Genomic DNA, 11180 nt, shown 5'->3' on the forward strand with positions numbered 1-11180 from the left:
CGCACCGTGCACCCCCTGCGCTGCTCACCCGAGTCCCCTCGGGAGGCCCCTCCAGGTACTCGGGGGGTGCCGGGAGACACCTCCTGTACCTGGGTCGGCCTGAGGGGCACCGGGGCCGCGCCCTCAAGAGGGTGGAAGGTCGAGAAGCCCCAGGGGCCCCTGAAGCCTCCCTTTGTCGGGCCCTCCTTGCAGGCGGCCGTCCCTGACGGCAGCCATTTTAACTTTTGAAGGGAGTTGCTTCAAGGCCTCAAGTGGGACCCTCGAGGCCCATGCCCTCAGAGGCCGTGAGCGTGGACGCGTCTCCAAGGACAGATGACCTCCCTCCCTGTTCCACACCTCCAGCCTTCCTGGACTCAGAGTCTCCCGAGGTCCCTGCCCGCCTCGGGTTTATTTATTGACTGCCGACTGTCTTTTCCCCCTGTCCTCGAGAGGAGTGGGAGGCGAGAAGCTCGCCCCCTCAGTGAGCCAGCTTTTCGGGGGTAACTGGCACACCCACTCCCCCTCTCTCTCAGCCAAGCTGCCTTAACTCGCCCCTCCGGGCCTCCACAGACTGGGCCCCGGGTGGGCCGCACGGCGGACGGCCGGGGCTGAGCCACTCGCGTTGTGTACAGAGTCCTCGGGCCTCCTGGGACGTGCCTCCTCCTACTATGTAGGAGCCTCCGCTTCCCAATACAGCTGTGTCCCTGAGCCGCTGCATGACTTTACTCACGGAGCGGGCGGGGCGGGACGGGAACCGGTCGGCTACTCTGAGCACCTTTGCTCCAGAATTTCTGCCTTCAACTTGGCCTTGACTCTCTCCCGAGTAATTGGGATGGCTGCAGTCCCACCGGGGTTAATCAGGAAAGGTTTCCTGAAGGAGGCAAGCGAAGAAATGGTGCGTGGAGATGAACCAGGGCCCAGGAGACCCCGGGTAGAATTTAGGTGGGGTTAGGGAGGGTACTCCAAGCCCGTTTCTGGATCGAGGTAAGATGCACTTTTTCGTAGAATGCTCGACAGGGCGGGAGGAGGGTATTTGGGGAGAAATAAAATGAAGCTGCAGTGTAAGTGATTTAAGTTTCGCATTAGGAAATCTTGTCAAAAGAGAATTTCGCTGGAAGAACGTGGGTCGCAAGAGAAGAAAGCTACAAAAAGAAAAACACCAGCAAAGGCTTCAGTCCTGGACGAGTCAGGGGATTGCCCCAACAGTTCCCTAAGGAGCAGTTACCCTTCACAGAACCAGAGGGGCGCCGAGAAGCATGATTTTTTGCACGCATGCGTAGCCTCCCTTAGCGAATGCCCCTGCAACACTCCAACACCGCACGCCAAAGATCAGCTAGCTTGTGTAGTGCGGTTCCTCTGGCCGGGGCTGGCTGTAGATACCTGTCCATTACTCCCGGGGGCCAATGAGAGGGACGAACAGGATCTGGCCCGCCCACTACCTCGAGCTAAGGACACTTAAGGTCCTGAGCTGGCGGTGGCCGCTTTTGCGGATTTACAAGTCTGGCTTTTTACCGGCGCGTGGCTGGAGTATCCCACAGGGTTGGAGCCCTAGGCTTCCCTATCGCGGGCGCCGCCTAGAGGCCAGTCCACGCCTTGCAGCTAAGGAAATCTCGCCGGGCTCTCTCCCGGTTCTTTGCCTAAAAGGCTTGGGCAGGAATCCGCTTTAAACAGTTTGTTGAAGAACCGTGATATAGTTTCTAGCTCCGCCCTTTACTCCTTGTTATCCTGCAGAGTCAAAGATCCACCCCTTAACCTTAGCCCGAAAACTGGGGTTGAGAGGCTCAAGTACGATAATGTATGAGAAAACTCTAAAGGAGAAAACATTGGTATCTTGTGATGATTTGTGAAAAAGTCAAGTTGCTCAGTCGTGTCCGACTCTGCGATCCCATGAACTGTAAGCCTACCAGGCTGCTCTATCCATGGGATTTTCCAGGCAAGAACACTGGAGTGGGTTGCCATTTCCTTCTCCAGGGGATCTTCCTGACCTAGGGATTGAACCCGGGTCTCCCGCATTGTAGGCAGACGCTTTACCGTCTGAGCCCTCCAAACTCAAAATTAGAATATTATTCCTATCTTTGCGATCTTCTTCTACTCAGCAATCTGTTTCCCTTTGTATCCCTACAAACTTCACTTAAAGATTTTCCCCTCAAGGTTTTTAAATGCTCTCTGAATACTTCTCACACCTTGGTTAGCTAGTTCCACCAAATTCGGCTGCCCTCGAAAATCTACCTTCTTACTTCTTGAAGCTTGTTTACACCAGCTTGGAGAGGTCCTTTAGATCTCAGGTTTTCGTTGTTTTTTTTTCCTCACCGGATGCCTTACTTAAACCAAGATTCTTTAAAATCATTGCTAGTTTCTAGATAGTAGAGGAGAGTAAGGAAGAAGTAAAGAAACTTTTCAGTCCCCTGACTTCATTATCCCTTTCAAACCAAGCCAGGACAAAGAAAAATTCTAAGACTGCAAACTTTCATAGCCCTCTGAGGGCAAATTCACACAAATTCTTCAGTTCAGCCCTGAAGGTGGTCACAAAGAAAGGGGTAAAATACCCTCAGGTTTCAATGTAGACCCCAAAGAGAAGTACAATAGAATTTTAACCTTGTGATTCTGCAGGCAGCTGCAATTTACAGCTGCAATTTACAAAGTCCTGGTTTCAGTTTAATTGTGAAGGGTGTTCATTTATTAGTATTTCTAAAGGATGGCAACTTCTCTAGTCAAGAGTACCCAAGCTGGACTCTTGAGAACTTTCTCAGGGCTTGGGAAAGCAACTATGTTGCAGTGAGAGCAAACAGTCCTTGGACTCTGCCACTGAATAGTCTTGTGGGTGACCTTGGCAATTCAACTAACCTCTCTGTACCTCAACTTCTTTTGTAAAGTATGGAAAGAAATATGCCAACAGGGGTTTATAAAACATTATATAAATATATAGGTTTAAATTAACTGCCTTGTGGGAAATAGTTGCTGCTGCTGCTGCTACTGCTGCTAAGTCGCGTCAGTCATGTCTGACTCTGTGTGACCCCATAGAAGGCACCCAACAGGCTCCTCCGTCCCTGGGATTCTCCAGGCAAGAATACTGGAGTGGGTTGCTATTTCCTTCTCCAATGCATGAAAGTGAAAAGTGAAAGTGAAGTCGCTCAGTCGTGTCAGGTCTGACTATTAGCGACATACTCCTTTCCAAATGATTCTGTATTTTCAAGGTTACTGAAAGGAAATGGCAACCCACTCCAGAACTTATCCCAAATAGACTACTACCAAGAATGTAATTCATTAGCACATATGAAAAACCTCATCCTGACAGAGTAGTGAATAATAATTAAGGGTTGAATTGAAAGAAATTATCACTGACAACACAGGGATAAACATGATCCTAAATGAGAAATCTGCTGATAGTTTTTTTTTTTTTTTTTTTAGGATATTAGCTCAAACTTTGTCTTCAGAAAAAAAACAAAATGTGCTAACAGGAGGATAAAGTTATCATCCTGAGGGATTTCTAAGCTGATTTCTCAGAGGCATCCTGGGAGGTTATGGAGAAACCAGGGCCCCAGTAGGCAGAGTCCATCAGCTTGTATAAAGCTTTGGGGACCTGAAACACAGAAGGTTCCACAGTCACAAAGCTTGAAAAGCTGTTCAGCATCTTTTGTAGCTAAGTCACAGGGGCCTGAGCTATTATTATCTCTCAGATTTATGTCTCCTTGATACCACTACCCTACCCTTGGGAACCTCACAGGTATGAGTCACTCTCTGTTACTTAAGCCAGCAGTTGACCCTTTAGAACTGTTGACTCATAAGAATTTAAGGTTACATGTATGAGAGTAAGATTGAAGTATATGGATAAAATATGAAATTTATGAATCCAAAATATCACCTGCTTTTACCAGGTATATTAAGGTCCCAACAGAAAATAATTGACATGCTCAAAATAATCACGGGCTACTTTTTTTTTTTTTTTTGAAGAACTACTTTTAAAAACTGTTGGCAAGGAATAGGTAGGGAACTGGAGGCTAGTAACAGCCTTACACCTGAAAGGACAAAGGGAGGTAGTGGTTACTGAGCCTTCGCGAGATAGCATTGAGAGGAGCAATGGCCTTTAATCAAAGGAGTAGGGCCCAGGCGACCCCAAGGGAGGGAAACTGGGAAATCAATACACTGATTTCAGTCATTTTTCTCCATCCTGTCTTCTGCCCAGAACTTCCTATTGACTGACTCCAACTGGAAGCCTGGAGAAGGCAATGGCACCCCACTCCAGTACTCCTGCTTGTAAAGTCCCATGGACAGAGGAGCCTGGTGGGCTGCAGTCCATGGGGTCGCTATGAGTCGGATACGACTGAGCGACTTCCCTTTCACTTTTCACTTTCATGCATTGGAGAAGGAAACGGCAACCTACTCCAGTGTTCTTGCCTGGAGAATCCCAGGGACGGGGGAGCCTGGTGGGCTGCCGTCTATGGGGTCACACAGAGTCAGACACAACTGAAGTGACTTAGCAGCAGCAGCAGCAACTGGAAGCCAAAGTGCAGGGAACCCATTGATGAAATTCATGCAGGTTAGCCTCCCAGGGGGCATCCCAGGTGGCGCCAGTGGTAAAGAACCTACCTGCCAATGCAGGATTCGTTCATTGGGCTGGGAAGATCCCCTGGAGGAGGGCATGGCAATCCACTCCAGTATTTTTTTTTTTTTTCCGCACCAGTATTCTTGACGGGAGAATCCCATGGACAGAAGAACCTGGTGGGCTACAGTCCATGTGGTCACAAAGAGTCCAACACAACTGAAATGGCTTCACACACACAGCCTCCCAGGATACAGAACAAGATACAGGAAGAAGGAGAGTGATCTGAAAGAAATATAAAAATATCCAGCATACCTAGATATGAAGACCCATCCATTTCCCACAAGAAGGGTTATCTTTAACTCTCCCTGTTTAAGTGTTGCTGACCAGCAACTTTATGAAGATGCCTCCTAAGTTAGTTCAGAAGCAAATTTTACTTTGGGGATTTTGCAGGAAAGGCTGCTTGGAGAAGTTACTTCTCAGTTTCTTTTCCTTTTTAAAAAAATTATTTTATTTTTGGTTGCACTGAGTCTTCATTGCTTCGTGCGGACTTTCTCTAGTTTCAGTGAGTGTGGGCTACTCTGTTTCAGCATGCAGGCTTGTCACTGCGGTGGCTTCTGTTGCAGAGAACAGGCTCTAGGCACACGGGCTTCAGTAGTTGCAGCGCACGGGCTCAGGGGCTGCCGTACCTGTGCTTAACTGTTCCGAGGCAAGTGTAATCTCCCCAGAACATGGATTCAACCCGTGTTCCGTGCATTGGCAGGCAGACTCTTATCCACTGTACCACCGGGGAAATCCACTTCTCCCATTTCTTAACTACAATTTGGGATGAGTTAAGTTGCCCAAAGTTAAGTGAGATGGTATTGTGACTAAAGGACAAACTATAGAGAAAAAAACACTAATAACTGTGTAGAAACAGGAGCTTTAGAAAGAAAAAAAAATATTTTAAGCTGAGAGACTTGGGGCAAAGTCACAGCCTGTTTTTTAGTATCTATATACTGAAGATAATACATACCTTGCAAGATAGGTATGCTTGTGTATATACAAAGTACCTAGCTCATTGATGGATATATAGCAAAAGCTAAAAGTATGTTGCTGCTGCTGCTAAGTCACTTCAGTCGTGTCCGACTCTGTGCGACCCCATTGACGGAAGCCCACCAGATTCCCCCGTCCCTGGGATTCTCCAGGCAAGAACACTGGAGAGGGGGGCCTATTTATGATATTGGCTTCTCTCTCAAATACCATTTTACTTTACAATAAGAACTTTCTTAAATTTTGGGACTGATTATGGGAGCAGAGTACAGCCCCATACCTGGCTTCTATTTATTTTGGCTGTACTGGGTCTTCTTTCCTGGGACCGGGCTTTCTCTGGTTGTGGTGAGTGGGGCTTCCTCTTTGTTGCGGTGTGCAGGCTTCTCATTGCAGTGGCTTCTCTTGTTACGGAGCATCGGCACTAGGCACCCAAGCTGCAGTAGGTGCAGCACACAGGCTCAGTAGTTACAGCTTTCGGGCTCAAAGTTGTGGTGCACAGGCTTAGTTGCTCTGAGGCATGTGGGATCTTCCCGAACCAGGGATCACACCCGTGTCCCCTGCATTCGCAGGTGGATTCTTAACCACTGGACCATTAGGATAGTCCCCCTCTATAGTCTTAACTAACTTACTGTTAGCTATCAGACATCTTGTGTAAACCCTGAGTAGGTGTAATTATCACGAGGCTGCTCACACTTCAGCCTTCTCTTGTATTTTCTACCTACTGATCTTGGAGTAGAGGGCTCACTTTTACAGATTCATCACTTTCAGTTCTTTGCTTTCCAAAGCTTTTTAAATTTCTGTTTTTCTTTCGGCACCACAAAGATCATATATCCATTTATGAGGTACCTGCCAGATGTACCTTATAGTTAATATGTACACAGTATTATTTACCAAAAAGCAATTATCCACATGCAGCCTAATACACGGTGAGTGTTCAGTTTCCTAAATACTGACTCTGAGAGGTTACCTGGAGATTCTAATGTTGAATACTGATACTTAAATGTCCTTGATTTTGGTATTACCCTCCTTTATTTAAGAAAGGCATCTTTACTGCCAATGGAGCAGCTTTCGAGAACACCATATATTAGTAGCTCAGCTCGTAAAGAATCCATCTGCAATGTAGGAGACCCCGGTTCAATTCCTGGGTGGGGAAGATCCCCTGGAGAATGGATAGGTTAACCACTCCAGTATTCTTGGCTTTCCCTGGTGACTCAGCTGGTAAAGAATCTGCCTGCAATGTGAGAGACCTGAGTTCGATCCCTGGGTTGGGCAGACCCCCTGGAGAAGGGAAAGGCTACCCACTCCAGTATTCTGGCCTGGAGAATTCCATGGACTGTATAGTCCATAGGGTCGCAAAGAATTGGACACAACTGAGCGACTTTCACATATACTTGATGGGGACACCTTAGTAGCCAGCCAGACAGATCCCTTCAAGCCTGGCTATCAATGGGCATTGTACCACAACCAGACTGCTACTCATATTTACTTAGTAAATGTGTGCTGAATTGGACTGAGATAACACCAAGCACCTTATTAACCAAGAGTAGCTTAGAAGTTAGCAGAGCAAATCAACTGTCCCAGCCTCCCTGGGCCTTATGTCCACCCACCCCGTCCCTGAATATCTTGGCATTGACTTTACTCCCACACAAGACACAGAATCACTTCCTTCAGCTACTCTTCTCCTCTCTTGGTTGTTTGCTTTTAGGGATGGGAGTGATCAAGAAGGGAAGAAGATATAAATTAATAACCCAGTCAAAATCTCTCTTCATTCTCACTTCTGTTCTTGCCTCAACTTGCTCTGCCTGTTAAGACTGTCAAATAGTAGCTAGGTAAGGAAAAGGTAGAGAGTGTGAATGGGTAGAAGAGACCTCAACAGGGGAAAGAAGACACCGCCCTCCGCCTCAAAAAAAAAACCAACACAACACCCTCCAACTGTTCCATTCTCATTAGTTCAGTTGGACAGGGAAACTTGCTCTTAAGGTTTATCTGGGACCAGGGAATAGATATAATTTTTGCTCAGGAGATGGAAAAAATTTCAGTGACACTTGAAATGGTAAGACTTCGACATTTTATTAAGAAATATCTTTTTATTTTAAATGATAGTACAAAAATTGTATATATATAATACATATTTGTATAGGTGTACATACACATAAATGCTTACACACACACATGAACTTGCTCATCAGATTCAAACCCTATTTTATTAAAATCCTAAATAAAAGAGAAGTAGATTTGTTTTCCTAAAATATATTGTACATAAAGCTGTCAGACAACTTGTAAAACTGAAGCTGTTTTGAGAAGCTAAGCACCCCACCTACCCTTTCTCTGGCCTAACACAAGTGGCCTTGGCAGAAGAACAGAACACAGGGCAAAGCCGGAGAAGGGAGCTGTTATCATTACTGCTGACAGAACCAGATGCCTGAAACCAATGAGGAAGCACAGGATATAGAGCGTGACCTAGATTAATTCTCAGAATTAAGAATAAACCACTTAATAAACAGAAAATATGTGGTGGGGAAGGCAGGGAATAGAAAGAGGAAAGACAAGTCCCATAGATTAGAAATGACCTGCTAATTAAGTCCCAGTGCCTGGGAAAGACTCAATGAGATAAGAACAATGGGGTCACAGAAGCGGAAGTAGTTAGAGGGGAAGGGGAGGAGAGAGACAGGGAATCACAATTTCCTGCCATTAACAAGCCAAACTGCTCTGTAGTACAATCTTGGGGTATCACCCCACCTCCTAATCTTAGAGAGGCTTAGAAAAAAAAAAAAAAGGCAGTACCAGAGGTTCAAAGCTACTTAAACTGAATTCACATCCTTCTTGCTCTTGTCTCTTGGTAAATATGTTGGCACAGGAAATAGAATACTAACTCAGAAGGGGAAAATATAAAATGGAAATAGATAAGAGCTTAGAGCAGCACATAGGTGTGCTTGGCTTGTATTCCGTTCTAAAGCTCCTTTTCTGGCCATACAGAGATGTCTACACAAGGAGCAGAGAACAAGAGGCCATTCTCCAATAAATCTGGACAAGGACTAATTGCCATTCAGGATTAAACTTCTGGAAATAGTTCTCTATATGCCTCAGGTCTTTGAGTTCTGGGGATCCATGATGTTGTTTGTTAGGAGAGAGCCACAGAAATTTCTCAAAATGATCTTTTCTTAAAAGGATGAGGTGTCTAAACCAGAAAAGCAGATGTATAGAATGTCTGCACCTTCTGCCACGGACATTTATCTAGAGTTTCTTTCCTATTCAGAAGTGTAAGAAATTATGCAAATGTCAGTCAAAACAGCTGCCACAGGAGTGGAAAGGAGGCTTGCTCTGTGGAAAGGCTGCTCCAGTTCCACCCCCGACTCTGCTCTGAAGCTTTCAGTTTACATGATGTCATCACACTACATGCTGAAGAAATCTCTGCAAAGCCAGGTACTGGCTCTCCCTAGGGCCTTACTCCTCAGGTTTCTCATTACTGCCTGTTGAGTGTGCCTCTCAGAAAAGGGCCAAAGTAATACTTTTTCTTCCTCAGTCCCTTTAATGAATTGAAAGAAACCCTCTCTAAAGTGTTCAATGAGATAAAAAATATTTCCAGCTTTTACCAGGTACTTTTTAGAATTGGACCTCAAAACAAAGAGAAAAGTGGGAAAATTCATATGTATTTATAAACATACACAATAATATATATGCAGCAAAGGGGTGTTAAAAAAATTCACTGGTCACAAAATACCTAACTTCAACTGGAGAGCCTTCTGGTAAATTCATTTCTTTTACAGCAATATAAAGAAAGAAAGGAAAGCCATTTTGTATGCCACAGATTTCTAGTATTACTGAGCAGACACAAAAATCTTAATGAAGCAATGCAGAGGCTGAAAAAGAGGACGAGGCAAAGCCAAAAATAATGAAACAGATATGACAGAGAAAAAAGGAACTCTTTTAAGGTGCTGAGTTCAAAATACAGAAAACCTAAAGCCAAGTTCTCTCATATTTCAAGTAAGAGACCTCAACTGTGGCATTATAATTAAGAGATCCCACAGAGGTAGTGATAGGAAGGGAATGTCCATCTATACATTTGTAAGTAATTTCCCTGAAGCCAGGAACAAGAACAGAAATATTAAGATTTATTTCTTTCTCTTATTTAGGGGGAAGTTTAAAACCATAATGTAAATGTAGGGTCTAAAATTTCTATATTAATACTGATACTATTAAAGCAGCTTTATTTTAAAATAAGCAGTCATCCAGGTTTCAGATTTTCCTGTTCGAGTACCATCTCTGAACCACCTGTCTGTTATTTGAGTCTCTGTAATCCAACCTTGCCAATAGGCCAGTTGGATTTCCCAAACCCAGAAGACCTAGCCACATTTTCCCAACTTCCAAGGTTGATCCAGAAAAATATGCACAATTATATAATGGTACTCCCAATAATGTCATTAATATTAACTACTACAAGGGATCCTGACCTACCATTCTCTCTATGGCAATACAACTAGAGATCAAATCCTATTTCCCTTCTCTGGAATGCTAAATGGTCTATTCCAGGTAAATAAAAACAAATGCCCTTTTAGTACCCACTCCTTTCCAAACATCACCCTTCTCTCTCTCCCTAACCCAACCCCTCCTTAAACCCCCCTGTCTCAGAGACCCCATCATCAAAAATGACTTGGGCTATATTAGATATTTTTTCTGGGTGGGAATGATAGGCTTTTACAGAAAAAGAATAAGAACCTCTAAACAGTTCCTTCAAACAGTAGGGGCTCTGTATACTCAAAAGGGTGTGCTGGATGGAATCAACCTCCATCAGAAGCTACCTTAGAGAGTAAGCTGGTTGGACCTAGATATTTTCTGCAAGGTCAACCTCCACCCCCTTAACAGGAAAGAAAAAAAAAAAAAAAAAAGGAACTGAAGTCAGTATATACACCAAGAACACACACAAAACACATGTAAAATAACACTTGGTCCCTCTATAGTTAAGCTAAAGCTCTGAAATGGAACACAATAGCAGCTTACTGTTAGCACCTGATTCACAAAGGGACTCAGAAAAAGGAAAAACATTGCAAATAGAAACAGGACGATTTGACAGCAGAAACCACCATTTTACACTCACCCTTACCTAGGCTGCTCCACTGCATTTCTCCACCATCCCCAATGGTGCAGACTAATCTCTGATCATCTGGAAAGTGCTCAGTACTTGGTCCATGGAGAAAACCTAGCTAAGGTGGCCCATAGCCAAGATTCATTTCAAAACTGATATTTTTGTCTATAAGCCTCTAATAGCCAATTCTTTCGGGGCTTCCTTGGTGGCTCAGAGGGTAAAGCGTCTGCCCGCAATGCGGGAGACCTGAGTTCAATCCCTGGGTCGGGAAGATCCCCTGGAGAAGGAAATGGCAACCCACTCCAGTATTCTTGCCTGGAGAATCCGATGGATGGAGGAGCCTGGTATGCTACAGTCCAAGGGGTTGCAAAGAGTTGGACACGATGGAGCGGCTTCACTTTCACTTTTCTTTTCACTTTTGTTAAATTTGGTTTGGGGAGTTATGTTTACAGTCTATTTTGAGCCCTAAATGATTCTGCTACTCTGGAAAACTGCAGCAAATTACTTCACTAATCAAGGTAAACAGAACCCTGTTAACTGTCACAT

General features: G+C 44.7%; 1 long non-coding RNA gene across 1 annotated transcript; it reads left to right on the plus strand.

The window, feature by feature from the left end:
- Positions 1–1044, plus strand: LOC105001320. Its single transcript, XR_826851.1, has 2 exons — positions 1–55; positions 231–1044. It is a non-coding gene; the product is annotated as an uncharacterized LOC105001320 (long non-coding RNA).
- Positions 1045–11180: the final 10136 nt, after the last annotated feature.

Source organism: Bison bison, unplaced genomic scaffold (assembly GCF_000754665.1).
Source record: "Bison bison bison isolate TAMUID 2011002044 unplaced genomic scaffold, Bison_UMD1.0 scf7180017864381, whole genome shotgun sequence".
In the NCBI taxonomy this organism is placed as follows: Eukaryota; Metazoa; Chordata; class Mammalia; order Artiodactyla; family Bovidae; genus Bison; species Bison bison.